The 17,133-nt window shown below is 46.3% G+C and overlaps 1 protein-coding gene across 2 annotated transcripts in view; it reads right to left on the minus strand.

Annotated features, from left to right (window-relative positions):
* The window catches only part of LOC125740813 (cadherin-20-like), a 47,796-nt gene extending 43,407 nt beyond the window's left edge, over positions 1–4,389 (minus strand). For both annotated transcript variants that reach the window (XM_049012473.1, XM_049012474.1), the window contains exon 1: positions 3,998–4,389. The gene's annotated coding sequence lies outside the window, so the exon portion shown is untranslated. The remainder of the gene's footprint in view (positions 1–3,997) is intronic.
* Positions 4,390–17,133: the final 12,744 nt, after the last annotated feature.

Genomic DNA, 17,133 nt, shown 5'->3' on the forward strand with positions numbered 1-17,133 from the left:
GGAGACGCTGAAACTTTCCAGATTCAAAGCACAAATATCTATCATCTCTCCTTCAGTTCCTTTAATAGACACCTGCCTGAGGGACTGTGCCCCCCCCCCCAACAAACCCCACCAGAAATAAGATCCATTCCCAAAAGTCAGGCTTTCATTTGTTGTGTCTACACTGTTGCATTGTGGGATTTCAATTGGCAATAGAATTTCATGCTTTCCAAGGAGGCATGAAGCATTGTCAGCACCACTGATTCTGAGGACTCGGTCATGCCTTCCAAGGTCACAAGGGCTTAGATGGGCTAGGGGTTTACTTTATATTTGCGTGCGAAACATTCACAACAGGTGCTGTGGATGCTGTTGGTGGACGACAAGAACTCCGACTGCTTTCCAGTCTTTTGTTTCCTGCTTTCAAAGTCAATGCATCAGGTTGGGTCTATTGATTTTGAGTCAAGAAAGTCAATAGACCAAGACGGCACCACCATCCGAAGGTACTGGGGTGATCTGTTGAATCTTTGCTACCTGAGTTGCCGCGCCTTTGATTTGACTGAATAAAGACGGCTGTCTCCGCACTGAGAGACAGTCTGTCGGCAGCTGGAGGAATCCGAGCACGGATCTGAGAGGAGGCGAAGTGATTTGGCTGTGGATTCGGCTCACAACTCCTGCCCACTTAGACATCATTAGCGTTGTTGCTACATGACAACTCCCGAGATCCCAGAGATGGCTAATGAAGTGTAGGGAGAGGCAAACAACATTTCGGGGGTGCTCAAGCATGCCACCCCCCTCTCACAATCATCCCCCTACTTATATCCATTCTGAAGGGTTACGTAAAACTGAGTTTCAGGATGCAGCAGGTCTTTTTAATCAGACTCGTTTTGAGCATTGATTTCTGCATGCTGTCTGGCATCCCAGAGTATCCAACTGCAAAGGCACGTCCGAGCTAATCACCGTAAATTACTTTCATAGCGAGGTGTTCGATCTGCTTCTTTAAGCAGCTGTCGTTTCTAATAGATTCATCACCTGGACAGTCTGTTCTGTGTGTCTGTGATGAAGGAAAATAACTGATGGCTTTCACGGATCGAGTGGAGAGACTGACTTTTGATACTAGAAGCAGCAGGAATATGACTGTGCCATTTTTACCGTTTAATTTTTTACATAACAAAGTCGTGGAACATTGTTCAATGGAATTACAGCTGGGACTTTCAGCCCTTAACAACCTAAGGCTTTAGAAAAACCTTCGCTTCTGCCAGTAAGAAAATGGGAATTAAAGCTATTCATGTTTACCCCCCTCCCATTTATAACTTTAGCTTCCACTTAGCGCCCCTCTTTCAGAATCTACACCCACCATTTAGAACCATCAGCTTCTCGTTTAGAATTTTCACCTCTAGTTCAGAATTTTCAGCCTAACGCTAGAACCTTCAATTTCTCATTTAGAACCTTCACCCCCATTTAGAACCTCCACCCTCGACTTAGAACATCCAGCCTCTTGTGTAAAATATATCACCCATTTAGGACCTTCAGTCTCTCATTTAATATCTTTAGCCCCTTATGTAGAACCATTAGCGTCTCATTTAAAACCTTCACCTCCCGTTTAGAACATTCAACTTGCACTGAGAACATCTAGCCTCTCATTTACAATATGTTCCCCCATTCAGATTCTCCCCTGCCCATTTATAACTTTCAGCATAAATCAAGCCTCGAACTGAAGTCAAACTCTCAATCTTTAACGGAAATATTAATGTGAAACTTTTGAATTGTGGTGTAGAGACAGGAGCACAGTTTAAAATGTGCTCTTGGCACAGAGAGCCTTTCAAAAGCTTTCCAAAGTACCGGTTTATCTACATGGGTACTTTGGAAGTCTGTCATACCCAGCACTTTCATTTATATCATTATCATTTACATAACTGCGCTCATTCAAGCATGTCCTCAATGACACCAGGCCCATTTTAAGGTAAATCCTTTATGCACCGGCAAGAAGACTGCTGGAATAAGTAACGTATTTACACGACACACAGAAGGAAACGGAAAATCATTCAGCTACGTTGACAGCCAGGGAAGAAAATGGCAATTTGTCCCACTGCAGTAATAATTCAGGACAAATAAAACGCATTACTTTATACAGACTTAAAAAAATGCCTTTTCCTGGAAATGATGTCTAATAACTGCCTAATGGAATATGAAAATGTCCCAAGATTATCAAGGGCTGTTATTTGCTAAACAACTGGTGCCATGAAATCTTTTTAGTGTCCTTTAAAAAAAGCTTCAAAACAAATTTTTATAAGTTCCACTGTCCCCCCCCCCCCCCCCCCCCCCAAAGTGTTTTTTTTTTTTTTTTAAATACACTTTGTGAACTGTGACTTTCATGCATATGACATACATTTTCAGCTATAAAACCCACGTTGTTATTTTCTTACACATTTACTCTTATAGTTAATTCTCTATACCCCTATATGATAAAATGAGCATTTTATGTTTATATTCCAGGGTTATGGATCATGGCCAATAGTGGCTGCTTTATGAAATTCTCAGAAAAATGTTTCTGTGGCCTGGAACAATTTACTTATTCATAGCCCTGGGGGGTTATGGGAAATTACTGATGAGAATCTGAAAAGGGTGCAGGGTCACCCACACTTTTACTGTAAATATCATAGTATAGGAACACTTTTAAAAAGCAGAACGCATGCAATGCCAGCTGATTATCTGCGATGCTCTGTGTGGGTGTCCGTCCTGAGGTCAGGAACGTGTGACCCACAGATTGCAAGATAAAGGAGCACGCTGACAAAGAGGCGTATCCCCGTATGATGTCAGAGAGTGACACGGCAGTTCATTCTCCACCTTTAAGTGTGCAATTAAAAAAAATTACAAACCTAATATCACTTCCGATGAAAATTTCTCTCTAAATAAAGCAATTCAGGCCTAAGCGCCTCGCTCAAGGCTACGAAGGCACCTCTCCAGATCGATAATCCCACGGTACTTTCCTTAACCGTACAGCTCCATCACAGTCGCACCCTTGCCGTTCCGGGCGTCCATTTACAAGCAGTTATTCTCTGCTGGCTCTTGCAGCCTGACACTTTCCCGCTGTTACGGCTTTGCCTTTTGCCCGTTGTAAACTCATCAGTGAGGCGTCATCGACCCGACACGTCAGTGTTGATGCTGCCCCCCCCCCGTGCTCGCTCCATCCCATAGTAGAGGGTGCTCCAAGCTCCTATGGATAGTTAAGCAGTCAGGGCCCCGTGGTGCCACAATGAAATCTTTATATGCTACTAGGGAAGGAGGCTCAGCGGAGCGTGTGTGTGTGTGTGTGTGTGCGTGTGTGTGTTTCAGTGGGTGAAAAATAGCAATCCCAGTATCCCTGACTGGCCCTCCTTTATGTCAGCTGCCTTGGTTACAGTTCAGTTTGCCAGCACTGCTGGCTTGAGAATCTACAGCTCCTCCAAGTAAATGGCATCTCATTAACACACACGGCTGCACACATATGCACGCACACACATGCAGACACACACACGCACACGGGCTCCCCGCTTCCCCTCACCTCCATTTAACGCTCCGCAATCGCTCGCAGACCCGAGCCAAAAACCAACAAAAAGAAAGAGACTGCAACAAACAAGCGAGATGGAATTAACACCCAAATAAAGAACGAACGGGCCAACTAAGCAAACAAACTTTTCCTCAATTCTCGCCTGTTTTCTGAGTTTACCGAAATAGGTGCTAAATGGTGCCAATAATGAAAAAAATGACAGGGTTGAAGAATGATGTGTTTTTCTTCTTTCCGGACTATGGCTAATTCACCACTTTCCCCAGCTGAACATATTCCTCAGATGCACTCCCACACACGCACTTCTGCACTTACGCCTTTTACAGACACTGTTGCTTGTCACCGCATTGATGTCTGGAAAAAAAGGTCTTACGGCTTAAAAAGAACCCTCAAAACTATGAGGGATAAATGACCTTCTTCTATATGTCCCTGTAAAGTGACACATTAAAATAATTTTTAAAGAGCTGTTATTACCTTTCCGGAAGATCTCCTGCCTGCTCTGCAATTGGAGTTCAGGATGGTTGGCGAGTTCCTCTCCTCTGTCTCTGTCTCTCCACGCACCTCCTCCTTTGTCCCCCCTGCTCTGGCTCCCTGCCCTGGGGGTCGCCCCCTGGTTTGTGTCGGTGGGCAGATCTTCTTGGGCACTTTGCGCTGGAGGACTGGGCGGATCTGGATGAGGCGGAGCTCGGACCTCCTCACTGCATCCGCTGGCTTCTCCCCCCCTCGATGCCCCTCAGAGAAACAAACTGATCTTCAGGTGGATGAAGCAGCTTTAAACGTCCTCTCTTTCCCTCCCTCTCTCTCTCTCTCTCTCTCTCTCACCCCCCTCCTTTTACCTCTCTCCTCCTCTCATGTCCTGTGTTCTTCAGGAGTTAGTCTCGTGTGTGCCTCTGCTCTTCTCTCTCCCCGTCTTCCCTCTCTCTCTCCCTCCCTCCCTCTCTCTCTCTCTCTCTCTCTTGCTCTCTCGCTTACGCCTTTGCCCGCTCACCATGGCTCTTCTCATGCTCATGAATATTCTGGCGCACTCCCCCCGCAGCTGAAGTTGGCTGAATTGGCCCACGGGATCCAAGAACCATGTCACTGTTGCTTGAGGGTGGGGGCCTTTTTGAGAGTGTGGGTGGCTGGGTGGGGGGTTGCCCCTCTGGCAGGGATGGGAAGGGCTGGGAGCCCGTGTGTCACGGAGCAGAGGTATCCAGTCTCCCCCACAGGGGTCTGCTTCTTCCAGGTGCTTCCACAAACCCTACAAAGGACGTGGCTTGTTTATCTTCCCTGAGAACTTTAGGTGGAGTGTTGCATAATTAAGAGTCCCACAACATTCTGATATTTCTCAATGGGGGGGGGGGGGAAGACCCCTCAAAGTTACCTTTGGCATGCAGGCAATGCTGACCCTCCCAGCAGCAAGTATCATGAACATTTAGAGATAAATTGTCATTGTTGACACACCACAACAACAAAATGTGTCCTCTGTATTTAACCCGTATGTGACATAATAGGGGACAGCTAATTCAGCACCCGGGGAGCAGGACCATGCTCAGGGTATCTCAGTGGTGCCTTGCTGGTTAGGGATTCGAACCTGTAATCTTTTGAGTACAAGTGTGCTTCCCTAACCATTAAGCCACCACTGCCCACATTTAATTCAGAAAAAAAAATTAATCAACTTTTGGGGATTCAATTAAATCAAAAAATTAAATCAGTCAGTAAAGCTGTGGCTTTAATGAGACTTGGAAAATGCTGAGATGGGTGTGGTATGTGACTCAGCTAGTCAGGCCTGTGCATGTCACCAGAAGGGCATTGGTTCAAATCCCAGGGTCGGCAGAGTGACATCACTGCTGGGCCACTTAGCAAGGACCTTAAGCCCCATTTGCTCCAGGGACTATCTGACCCTGCTTTTCTCAAACATCTATGCTGCTTTGGATAAAAGCATCTGCAAAATGTAAAATACAATGTAAGTAACTCATAAGTAGCTAGAAAGTCATTCGGGATGCATAATATTAAAGTGATCAAAAGTCTTTTGTGCTATTAAAGAGGTTGTAGGAGTCAGGAAAAACTGCGGACAGATTAACTGAAACCGTGGCGACATGGTCCCACGCATTATGATGCTACGGCTGTCACCACCTTGATGGTATCCAGGAGACGAGCCGGAGGTCAAAAAGGATCGATGTCCGTTTCTGGCTCGCCCCTTGACAAATGCAATTATCAAATCAACGGGGGAGGCCTCTCCCCTCTGGCATGCATGACCAGGGGGGCATGTGAGGCAATCATACGCCCCCTTTCGATTTCAGCTGCCGGTGAGAAAGATTTGGCCTGTCTGTTTCCCGGGATCGTAAAACAGTGTGAGTCCGACTCTGTAAAGATAACGTCTGTTTTAACTGCCCCTGAAACAAGCCTGAGAAAACAATTAAGGAACCCCCCCTCCCCCCTTTTTACCCACATCCCCCAGTCAATACTGCCCCCAACTCAAGATGGTGCTCTAAGCCTAATTGCATTATTACTGGTACCACAGTCTGATTGACAGACTCCTAATTCAAGTAAAATCACACTCTGTTTACATGTAAAAATACAAATGTACAAATGTAGCAGTCATTTCCTTGGTAAAAAAAAAAAAAAAAATATATATATATATATATATATATATATATATATATATATATATATATATATATATATATTACACTGTATTATTAGGTAGATATGCTAGGTAGATGTTTTTCTTCATAGAATATTGATTTTCTTTTCATATGACAGCTGCACAATGTTAGCAGACCCTTTTTTTCATAAATAGCTGGCAGGTAATGTGTTCGAATGTACCGGGAATTATCGAACTCTCTGCAGAGAAGACAACACACCAGGTGTTTACCGGACCTGCGAGGCGCTATATTCGATACACATAATGAGTCTCTTTTGCATAACCAGCGAGAGTGGCTACTTTACTTAGTACTTAGTACTTAGCACCGAGCCTGAAATCTGGATCGGGTGCAGCCTTCGGCTAATGCCGTGCTAAGAAGTGCTTTCTGGTGCTCCTGGCTTCGAGGGTGACCGTCGACGCGGACTGAATGGACTCAGCTCTCGATAAGCCGCGGAGTAATTCCACCTTTGTTTAAAAAAGGCCCACGAGCCTGAAAGTAGAGCATTATCAGACATGATTGGAGCAAAGACTATTACCCTCTCCACTTTCTGGGCTCTGACTCGCTTGCCCGCTCGCTCGCACTCATCTTCCCGCGGCCGTACTGGCTCAGGCCGCCCATTATTCAATTACCGCACAGCCAAGGCATTGCTTTCCCATTTTTATTCTGCTCCTCCGGCGGAGATGGGCACATTATCCAGATGATCACCTGCAAGATGGCGGACGTGTGTCTACCGGCAACGGATGCTGCGTTAAAGGGAGATGTGTTGGATACGAAGGTGATTGGCACTGAGGTACTCAGTGCTTGCTACTCCTCAGTACCCTCAGCAGAAAGGGTTTGTGATCTGCTGGCTCTGCAGCCTGGTAACTGTTGTCAGGTTACCAATCCGTTTCAGCATTCCTGATATTTATCCTGGCTTACTTCAGTGTAAGCAAATAAGCTTATGTAGTCAGTAAGAGTATGGAACCCTTAGAGTAAATGATTGCTTATGATACATGGGGTCTGGAGAAAGAAGCCATTCTGTTGTCCCCATCCCTTCCTCCTGTATCCATATTGCAAGGACTCCTTGTGACACAAGTAGGCTGAGTTTACATGGTCATACACAGATTCGTCTGTAGCTGATGATTCGTCTGTAGCTGATGATTCGTCTGTAGCTGATGATTCGTCTGTAGCTGATGATTCGTCTGTAACTGATGATTCGTCTGTAGCTGATGATTCGTCTGTAGCTGATGATTCGTCTGTGGCTGATGATTTGTTTGTGCTGCAGGCTGCACCCTGATATGAGTATCCGGCCAGTACTCCTGTATGAACCATTATCTAACGAGCAGAAACTTTGAGGGTTTTGGGTTTTTCGAAGCCGCTAGACCGGCACGAGACTGTCTGTGCGATTTATCCCCGATACAGCCCTGAGAAATGAGAGGGCTAAGTAGGCCTGGCAGCGGAGCACGGCTAAGCTAATACGTTATTTATGCAGTCACAACGCATCAACGGGAATTATTTAAATGGCGAATTAATAACTGGAAATGCACAAATAAGTGGCAAAACGGCGAAATCACAGGCTGCCGCTGCAGGGGAGGGAACGCGAGCCAAATACAAATGATTTAAGGGTTTTTCCACCTCAGAAGGGTGAGAGTGAGGCTGCTTCACATTTTTTCGGCGTTCTGTCCAGTTTTAAATAATTTGGGGGACCACTGAATCATCGAACCCTATGCAGTAACGGGTTTTCTCCTCTAGGAGCCGAGGGTGTGCAAGACAAAAAACTGTTGATTTAACAGCAAACGTGACCTCGCATTTCACATCACGCAGGATTTATCGCTCTTGACCGGGGATAGTCAATCTGTCTGTACACGGGCAAACGTGTCATTGGCAAGACTCTTCTGTCTCCATGGCGAAATGTTTTGATTGAAGAAAAAAAGACCATGTAGGTTTTAAATACCGTGTCGGTAGTAAAAATTGCACTCCGTCAGAGTTCGCCATAGAGTCGACCACTGCTCCTGACCCTACGAACACGGTGATTTTGTTGCATCACTCCTGTTTGTGTATAAGCCCTCGTGCCTGCTTCTCCACTGGGGGCAGGGGGCGTATTACCAGCTGCCTGCTATCTGCACTTGAGCTTTGATACCATACCTGAGTCAGTGTCGATGGACCTGAGGCAGCTTAGATGCATTACGCACCGTGGCTTTCCATCAAAGGCAGAGCGTGGCACCACCGTAATCGCTCTCGCGGCTCAGCAAGAGGCCGGACTCAGCCGGTCCCATCTGCGCCAGTCCGCTCTCGGAAGACGCTTGCTGTCAAACCAGAATCTGACCCCAGGATGGATGCTTTTGATCCCACTTTCACTGTGACAGTTTCCTTCTTGCTTGGACCTTATTTGGATCTTGAGCCATCTCTAGGAAACAGACTAAGCCAAGGTCACATGATCCTCAACAATGTGTCGCTGGGGAGGGGTAAGGGAATGTGTGCCACCCAATGTTTAATTTGGCTTCATTCATCCCCCCAAAAAACAGACCTTTGCACTTATTATTAAATCGTGCCCCCAAACATGAAACTCTCTTACACTATTGACTATGACACTTAAAATCTCTTTTATATTTTATTGCTGGTAAATTCCAGATCCTGGACCTACTTTAAAGATACTTCCGCTGCTTAGACGCACGGGAAAATTAGCTGTGAAAGCTTCTAACACGATGACCTACGCTGTGCGGATTCGAGCCTTTGCTTTCCAATTAGGCCACGATGAAAAATTAATTCCAAATATGCCAGCTGAATGTTTGGTATTATAATCTCTTTCTTATTAAAATATTTATATTCTTGTGTTTTTTAACTTGGCCTCCGGCAATCATTACAGCTTTCTTAATCACTGTATCTTTTTATGAATTTATTTTTTTGGGGGGGGGGAATGGTGAGTAATTATCTTGCTTTTCCTGAAGCCGCAATTTTTTTTTTGTCCTCCTGGGAGATTTCTTGTAATTGCTTAGTGTGAATGCTAGCCACTAGTACTTCTATAACACCTTAACGTGACCTTTGACCTCCTGGTACATTAGTTATGTGACCTGTCCCCCTGCACCCCCCCCCCCCAATAAGCCCTGCCCAATGGCTTGAGCGTGTCGGAACAGGGACAAACTGTGCTGTCCTTAGAAGACCTTCATGGGAGCACCTCTGATCTCCGGCTGGATGTTCTTCTAGGGATGGTTCTTCTGAACCCAGGGTGATAATACCTTTCAGAAGCTTTAAGAGGACATGGGTGAGTGTTTGTTTCTTTGGGGTCAGGGCCATAATCTCCTACTCATAATCATAAATTCTCGGTGGACCCCCCCCTCAAGCTGTGATTAATGATGGCGAGAACGAAGGCTTCCACAGGACCTTTGCCCCCACCCCATGTGAGATCCCCTGCTGCAGCCCCATCCACAGAGGAGCTCTGTCTGAACTCGGCCCCCACTACCATTGCCCATCGAGGCACCATACATTCCATGGCTTTTAGCACGAGAGCCAGATCTAAGGGGCCAAGTATCGCAGACCCCCCGCATTTCCAAACGCCAGCCTCATGCAGAGAACTGGACCCAATTACCCATCTTTCCTTGGCCCAGGAGAAGGAGCACTGTGGGGGGGGGGGGTGGGCCTGGTTTCCCCCCCCGGCCTTCAAGGTCAGTCTGGCTCAGCAGAAACCATGCTTAATGGTCTGAGACCTAGATTCTCAGTGCCTGTGACAACTCACCCCGCTTTTGTAGGGGTTCTGGGCTTAGAGATTGTGGGTGCTGGGCTGGACCCCAAAGGCAGAGTCACGCTCAATCAGCCTGGAATGGAACCTGGGCCACGAGCTGCCTGTGTTGGCTTTGGGTAAGTGGCACATCTGGAGATACCAGGTGAAAGCTTGCTTGCTGTTTTCACCGGCATTTTCTGAGAGGGAAAAGACCTTTTAAACAACTATAACTAGGGCTGAAAAGTCAATGCATTAGCATTATTCTTAAAGTTATAGTGTGTTGTTACTTCTTTGATCGTTTGTTCATTCTGATATCCCAATGGAAGAATAAGATAAGCAAAGTTTTAATTTATATATATATATATATCGAATATTCAGCTTACAATATTGCAATAAAAAACCACTATACGGTTTTTGTTCATGCTATTTTCCCATTGGCGTATCAAAATTAGCATGACTACACTTAACGCAATTGACATAAAATATTATGACTTTAAGATTAATCCTAATGTGTTAACATATTAACTTTGACAACCTGACATTCAATGAAAACTTTTCAGGGAATTTTTTCTGTGCGTGACGGATGTTAGCTTCTGCCTCCTCAAGTAATGATTATTGTTTCTGAATCATAAGAAGTGGATTTTGACTTTCATTCCGGGGGGTTTTTGGCTTAGTAGTCTGGTGCCTTTTTAAAATAGCGGGTAATGACTGGCACCATGAACGCCACAGCAACCGGGTTTGGGCCTCGACACAGCGAGACAGAAATTAATTGAACACATGAAAGGAGTGGACAGTGATTTACTTTCAGGTGAAGAGGGGATGAGTACCCCAGGAAAGACAGAATGCATGATGAGGGAGACTTTTGAGGGTCTGGTGGCATACAGAGACAAAATGGGAGGCAGTAAAAGGTGAGTTTGGGATGGGGGGGTGGTGGTAATGAGTCAGTCACCAATCTGCTCCAATAACATGGCCTGTGTTCAAGCCAGCGTCCTCGAACCGTGAGCCTGAGGGTCTGGTAAAGGACGCCTGATGGACGCCTTAGGTACACATCGTCATCTGGGGTCATTTTGTTGTTTCTGGGGCTGTTTCAAAAAGCCAAAACTCCCCCCCCCCCAGTGTAATTACTGTTTATGGCCAACAGCTAGGGATGGGTATCGTTAAGATTTTAACCACTAGGGATGGGTATCGTTATTTTAACAGTTACTACTGATACTGTTTATCCATCCCAGATTTTAATGATAGTCTTAGCGGTACTTTTTAGTTAAGAGAGTGAAAGAAAGTCATTAACAAAATAATTATCATTACTTTATTTTATCATACATATGTACTCTTTACAAAGTAACATTCTTGAGTTGCAAACTGCAACAGCATTGTTTTGAACAAGTCACTATTATAGATTATAATGTGATTATAATTTTTGAACCCTCCCATAAAGATCAGCTGCCTAATGCTTACTTTTAAACATTAATCCACATGCATATAATTTAGTTAACTTTGTGTGTGGTCTCCAGGTCGCTAGCAGACATGATATACCTGAGACAACGACAGACGAACTATGAGCTCGCCGGTCAAAAACTCGGCATTACTCCGCTTGTACGTGACGGACTTTCGCTAGATGCTGTCAGATTGTTTGTGTTCCCGCGATCACACGTGAAACACTTGTCGCACTTGTGTTAATGAGCATTGAAATCATTGGCTCTAATGAAATGTTACCGCACTTTTGAACGTTCAGTTCTCTCCTCCATCGTCACTAAGAGCAGGGTCTGTGTGTGTGTGCTGCACATTGCTGCGCATGAGAGGGAGAGCGAGACCGAGTAAGCGTGTGTGTGTGTGTCCCCCCACCACACAGGATCAGAGGACTTTTATGTAGCAATAATAAATAGGAAATCCATCCTCTTAATATCTTCAGTACCGAAAACAAAACTGATAACGTCGGAGCTTATTGATACTGCGGACTTTAATAATTTAGCCCCAGGGTCCATTTCATACCGGGTTTCAGTACCGATGCCCACTAACAGGGGGCAGTAGTAAACACCGCCTCTGTATGTGACAGTACAGCCCCCCCCCCCATCCTCCCCCATGCTCTGGGTTATCGGACACATTGGGTTTGTCAGATCTGTCAGATAGACGCATCTTAGTGACTAGCGAGTTTGGGTTTTAAATTTGGTTAAATTTTGGTCCGGGGTCGGGTCGCGGGGGCAGCAGTCTCAGCAGGGAAGCCCAGACTTCCCTCTCCCCGGCCACTTCATCCAGCTCTTCTGTGGAGATCCTGAGGCGTTCCCAGGCCAGCCGAGAGACATAGTCTCCTGGGTCTTCCCTGGGGTCTCCTCCCAGTGGGACATGCCCGGAACACCTCCCCAGGGAGGCATCCTAATCAGATGCCTGAGCCACCTCATCTGGCTCCTCTCGATGCGGAGAAGCAGCGGCTCTACTCTGAGTCCCTCCCAAATGACCGAGCTCCTCACCCTATCTCTAAGGGAGAGCCCAGGCACCCTGCGGAGGAAACTCATTTTGGCCGCTTGCACCCGCGATCTAGTTCTTTCGGTCACTACCCATAGCTCATGACCATAGGTGAGGGTAGGAACGTAGATCGAATGGTAAATCGAGAGCTTTGCCTTTTGGCTCAGCTCTCTCTTCACCATGACAGACCGATGTAGCGCCCGCATGACTGCTGACGCCGCACCAATCCGCCTGTCGACCTCCCGTTCCCAACAAAATAACAGATCAGGTAAGAACTCAGAAAACTTCTTTTAATACTATAGATCCACCCATGGCTATTTTGATTGTGTTGGTGAAGCAGTGGTACCAATCACCTGAGAAGGTAGATTCCCGAACGCTATTTGAAAACCACCAAAGCAATTGAGAAAAACGGATATCAAACACTTGACATGTGTATGTTCCTTTTCTGGCTTTGATATCTTCCAGGGGCGGCTAAGACAGCGCGCTGTGTCCGCAGACAAACATGCACGCAGATCAAAATGAACGGGGCCTCGAGCATGTCCCGGAGCATGCAGCGGCGCCCGGAGGATGTGGGATAAAATGCGGTGGGGGCTGCTTTGGACGCATCGACGATCTGGTGTGTCAAGCGATTAGCAGTGCCCCGTGTTAGAGAGTCACATTGCGTTTATTTACAGATGACCTTCTGCCTTAATAAAGCATTCTTCAGGGGCCAGACTGACATTTCAAGGAATCAGCAACGACGTCTTGCCTGTGAAAGGGCCCAGCTTGATTCAGGCTTCCTTTGTCCGAAGAACTGAACACTTAATCAGTGGGGTCGACTGTCTGCACGCATTAATTATGCAAATACACATCCGTGGCGATTCCAAATACCTCCTGTCCTCAGACAGGGCGAAAAGACACCACTCAAAGATATTCGCTGTTTCCCATAAACAATACATTTGGAATCCATGGAAACTTGTTGTATAGACAGATCTCATTTTCTGTCGTGTCTCTGAGAATTCCCCCATCATCCCTTTTCAATCTGTGGTGTATCTCTGTAAACAATGAGAACATTGTTCCGCTGATGAGATGGGACAGTGAAGCATGGCCGACTCGCGTAGCCTGGGAGAGAGATACGCAGGCAGGATGCGAAATAGTGAAAACAGCACCCCCCCTCTAGACCCTGAATTAAAGAAAACCACAGTAATATATACATTTCAAAGTATTTGACTCTTAATTTGACAATTAAGGCCATATTTACAGCTGTCTTTACTTCAAGGATGAGGTGATTAATTGTAACAATAATGTGAGATTTGATGCAAATTAGGCTGTCCAACCAAAAGCTTTTTCAGAGTTCACCTTACCCAGAGCCATTTGGCCACTGGACCATCTAAAACATGCTTAGAGTGTAGGGTAATTCTAGCCCGTCATATTGAAAGCTGCCTCATTACAATATGGATGTGTGGTCTGTTTTGGGTGAAGCAATGGGGCACGGCTGTGTCTTTTCTGTGTGTATCTGTGCAGCAGGGAATGCCAATGATGATGTTTCACGGAGTGCATTTGCATCTGATAATCATCGACGAGTCCTGGACTGCAGTCATCATCCAATAAATTAAACCCTGTGACTCACAATCCATCTCAGAATGCAATGAGACTCACACGTGTCCCTCCAGGCATTGGTCCTCAGGAAGGCAGGATGCTCTGCTCAGGTCGCCTGGTTAAATCCCGTCTTCATCTTGTCACACGTCTGTTGGGATTTGTCACTCTCACCTTCGTATGTGTGTGTATGTCTCAAAGGAGAGAATGATCTGATATGTGAAAACTTACAGTTGTACAAATGGCTAGCATCATCACATCGTTGCATGTTTTAGTACAGAATAAACTGCGGATGGTATCCTGTATTCTAAGGACTACATACGGGTTTGAAAGGCATGTTTTGCTTCTGCTGAATAGTCTTATCTGTTTTTGTATCTGATAATGCTGTGCTTTTAGTGAACGTTTTTAGTGTGGGAAAAGCACAAATATGTGAAGTAGAGGATGTCAGGATTTGGGATGATTAAATATCAGTGTTGTAATGGATGTGCTGATAGGGGTTCTGCAAAAACAACAGAAGCTGCTGGCAGGATAGGGTTGAACATCCCTCCAATAAGCCTGAAATCCCCAACTTTTGCAGCTGTGGGAAAGCCTCCCTCCATGGTAAGTAGGTCTGATAGGAATAGGCTGATTTCAGGTGAATCTGCAGGGGCGGGGCCACGGGGCACAGGCGCCAGCTGAAAGCTGATTGGCCCCCAGAGTGCCCCTTCCCTTGTTATTCACCAATTCAAAACATATCATTGGATAATGATAAGGTCAGCCCCTCTGTATGAATTATGGCCCCTTTTATGCCCCCCACCTACAATTGCCCCTTGGTGGTTTTCACAAACTAATGTCTTAACGCCAAACATGCTGGCATTCGCCCAGCAAAGACACTGCACATTCTCCATCCGCCCCGGTGGCCCCAATAGGTCAACTCCCCTGCATCTCCAGCCAATCACCGTTTGCCTAAGCACCCTAGAGTCCCGCCCACTTCACTTTCCTTTTCTTTACGTTGTTCCTCCGCCGTTCCTATACGAAATTAATTATCTCTGAATTTAATTGGGGTTCTTTTTGAAAATGTCCCCAGTGCGGTTCCAGAACCAGACTTTGAAGGGGCCGATCACAAAGAAATGCGTGCTATTGTCCCTCTAACAAAGACAGACGGGTGGGTGGGTGGGGGGGGAAAGCCATGCGGCTGATCTGAAGCTTCAGGCCCCGCCTCTCTCCCCCTTTTGTTTTGGGGGGGGCATGAGCCTAAGAAGATTACGTTTGGACCAGAGCCACGGAGCGACCCTGCAGCTCTGAAAATAAGCTTCTGTAAGGGGGGACGAGCTTTGTGCATGAGGACAGGCTGCAGTGCCCGGAACGGCAGAATTCTCACTAAGCCGGGGAAGGCCAGCAGACACGAAGCGCTACCTGTGTATAAAGGGCAAAGTAAAATGCCTTAAATGGATGCCTGTCAAAATGGCAGCATAAAGGATATGCCTGATCTGGAAGCGTATATTTACCGATTTGTGGGGGGGTGAGGGGACATGGAAAAAACAGCGTCCAGCAGGGAGATCTCCTCGCAGAACAGCGGGGAGGGGGGGGATTCTGCTGCGTTAGACTTTGTCTTACAAAGACGTCGGCGCCGATTAGCTGAGGTGGGCGGTGTGTTAGCTAAGCCTGTGCGATAAGCTTATCGCTCCTCACGCGGGCTAATGGCCTCGTTTTTCAGTGCTGTCATTTAACCACCGGCAAGGAGTCATGAAGGAGTCAATAGTGAGGTGGAGAACTATAGATATACGGGGGCAGCAGTGTGTATGCGGCAGTGCCTACCTGTTTGGCCCGAAGTGCTTTTGTCTAGTATAATCAACATTATTTCTCTGTACTTTTCATTAGGAAATACAAAAATAGGTCTCTGTATAACCCTGTATGTAAAGAACATTACTCTACAGACTATTCGTTAATACTGAGTAAAAAGAACATTCAGTAAGATTTTATAAAAAGAACCTTAACAGACCATTCTGTAAAATTCCATTAAAAAAACATTCCTCGAATGACCATCATTAACATCGCAGAACATTACTTAACCGAACATTCTATAGTATTCCATCGCAAGCCAGAAATAAAATTTTAAAAAGCTGTTTGGATGTTCCTGAGGCATCCCAGGAACGGCAGATTTGATCCGCTCAGCGGCGCTCCGCTGTTAGCCCTGATCACAGTTGAAAATTGCTTGCCGGCACCTCTGGGCGATGCAGTCATGTAGCATCACCCAGGGTCAGATGTGATGTTCCTCTGGCTAGCGTACATACTGCCTTGCTGCATCGTCTTCATGTGCACGGTGCCGTTTGTGACACATTTCATTTTAAACTTCTGTCACCAGTCAGAATAAAGGCATTCGGGAAGGTGTTCCGGTCTATGCAGAGATGTATGCTTGAGAAAAATGCAAGAGGGTGAACATCTGCGTGGAACTTTCCTGCATTTTATTGCCAGTTTCATTGCAGAATGTTATCAAATATTGTCACGGAACAGCGTTCATGGAAATTACTGTAATTAAAAATCGCTATGACTGAAATACATGCTGGTTTTGCGAGAATCATCTGTCATGGAGTTAGTCAATAAAACTGAAGAACGGTGTGCAGGTTGCTCCCGTACTTATGGTCTGGGTGCTACTGTGATGCTTGGTCCTGTAGTTTTGAGCCCTGTAGTTGGAGCATAATAAATGCCAACAGGAAGCTGGAGTCTGCAGTTTCTACAGTTATGGCTGTAATTCATTGGCTGAGAGGATGTGAGTCTCAAGCATGATTGGCATCCTGAGAGGGGGGGGGGGGGGGGGGGGGGATAGGGAAACCGGAGCCCCAGGGAAGGTGGAGATGGAAAAATGGCTGCTTTCGAGATGATGTTCCTCTGGGGGTCCGGGCTACTGTGATTTCTGGACTGACAGGTCACCGCAAGACCCAGGGCTGTTGGGGTCCATGTCAAGAAGGGGTGGGGCCACCAAGGTACTGGTCCCAAGTGAAAATTGATTGGCCCTTCAGCGGCCCACTCCTGACACTCACCGATTCAGAACATATCATTGGCTAATGATAAGGTTTGTCACTCTGAATGAGTTATGGTCTCACTTATGCCCCCCTCTCCCCCCCCCCCCCCGCCACATAGACCCAAGAACTGACACTGTCAGGCCCTGATGGACTATCAGCAAGTCTAGCCTATCGCCTCTGTCAGAACCAGTTGATTTTGTGGTGTGTTAGGACTGTAATAACCCAAACGCTTTCACAACAATCTCACAG

The sequence above is a fragment of the Brienomyrus brachyistius genome, chromosome 4 (genome assembly GCF_023856365.1).
Source record: "Brienomyrus brachyistius isolate T26 chromosome 4, BBRACH_0.4, whole genome shotgun sequence".
Classification (NCBI taxonomy): domain Eukaryota; kingdom Metazoa; phylum Chordata; class Actinopteri; order Osteoglossiformes; family Mormyridae; genus Brienomyrus; species Brienomyrus brachyistius.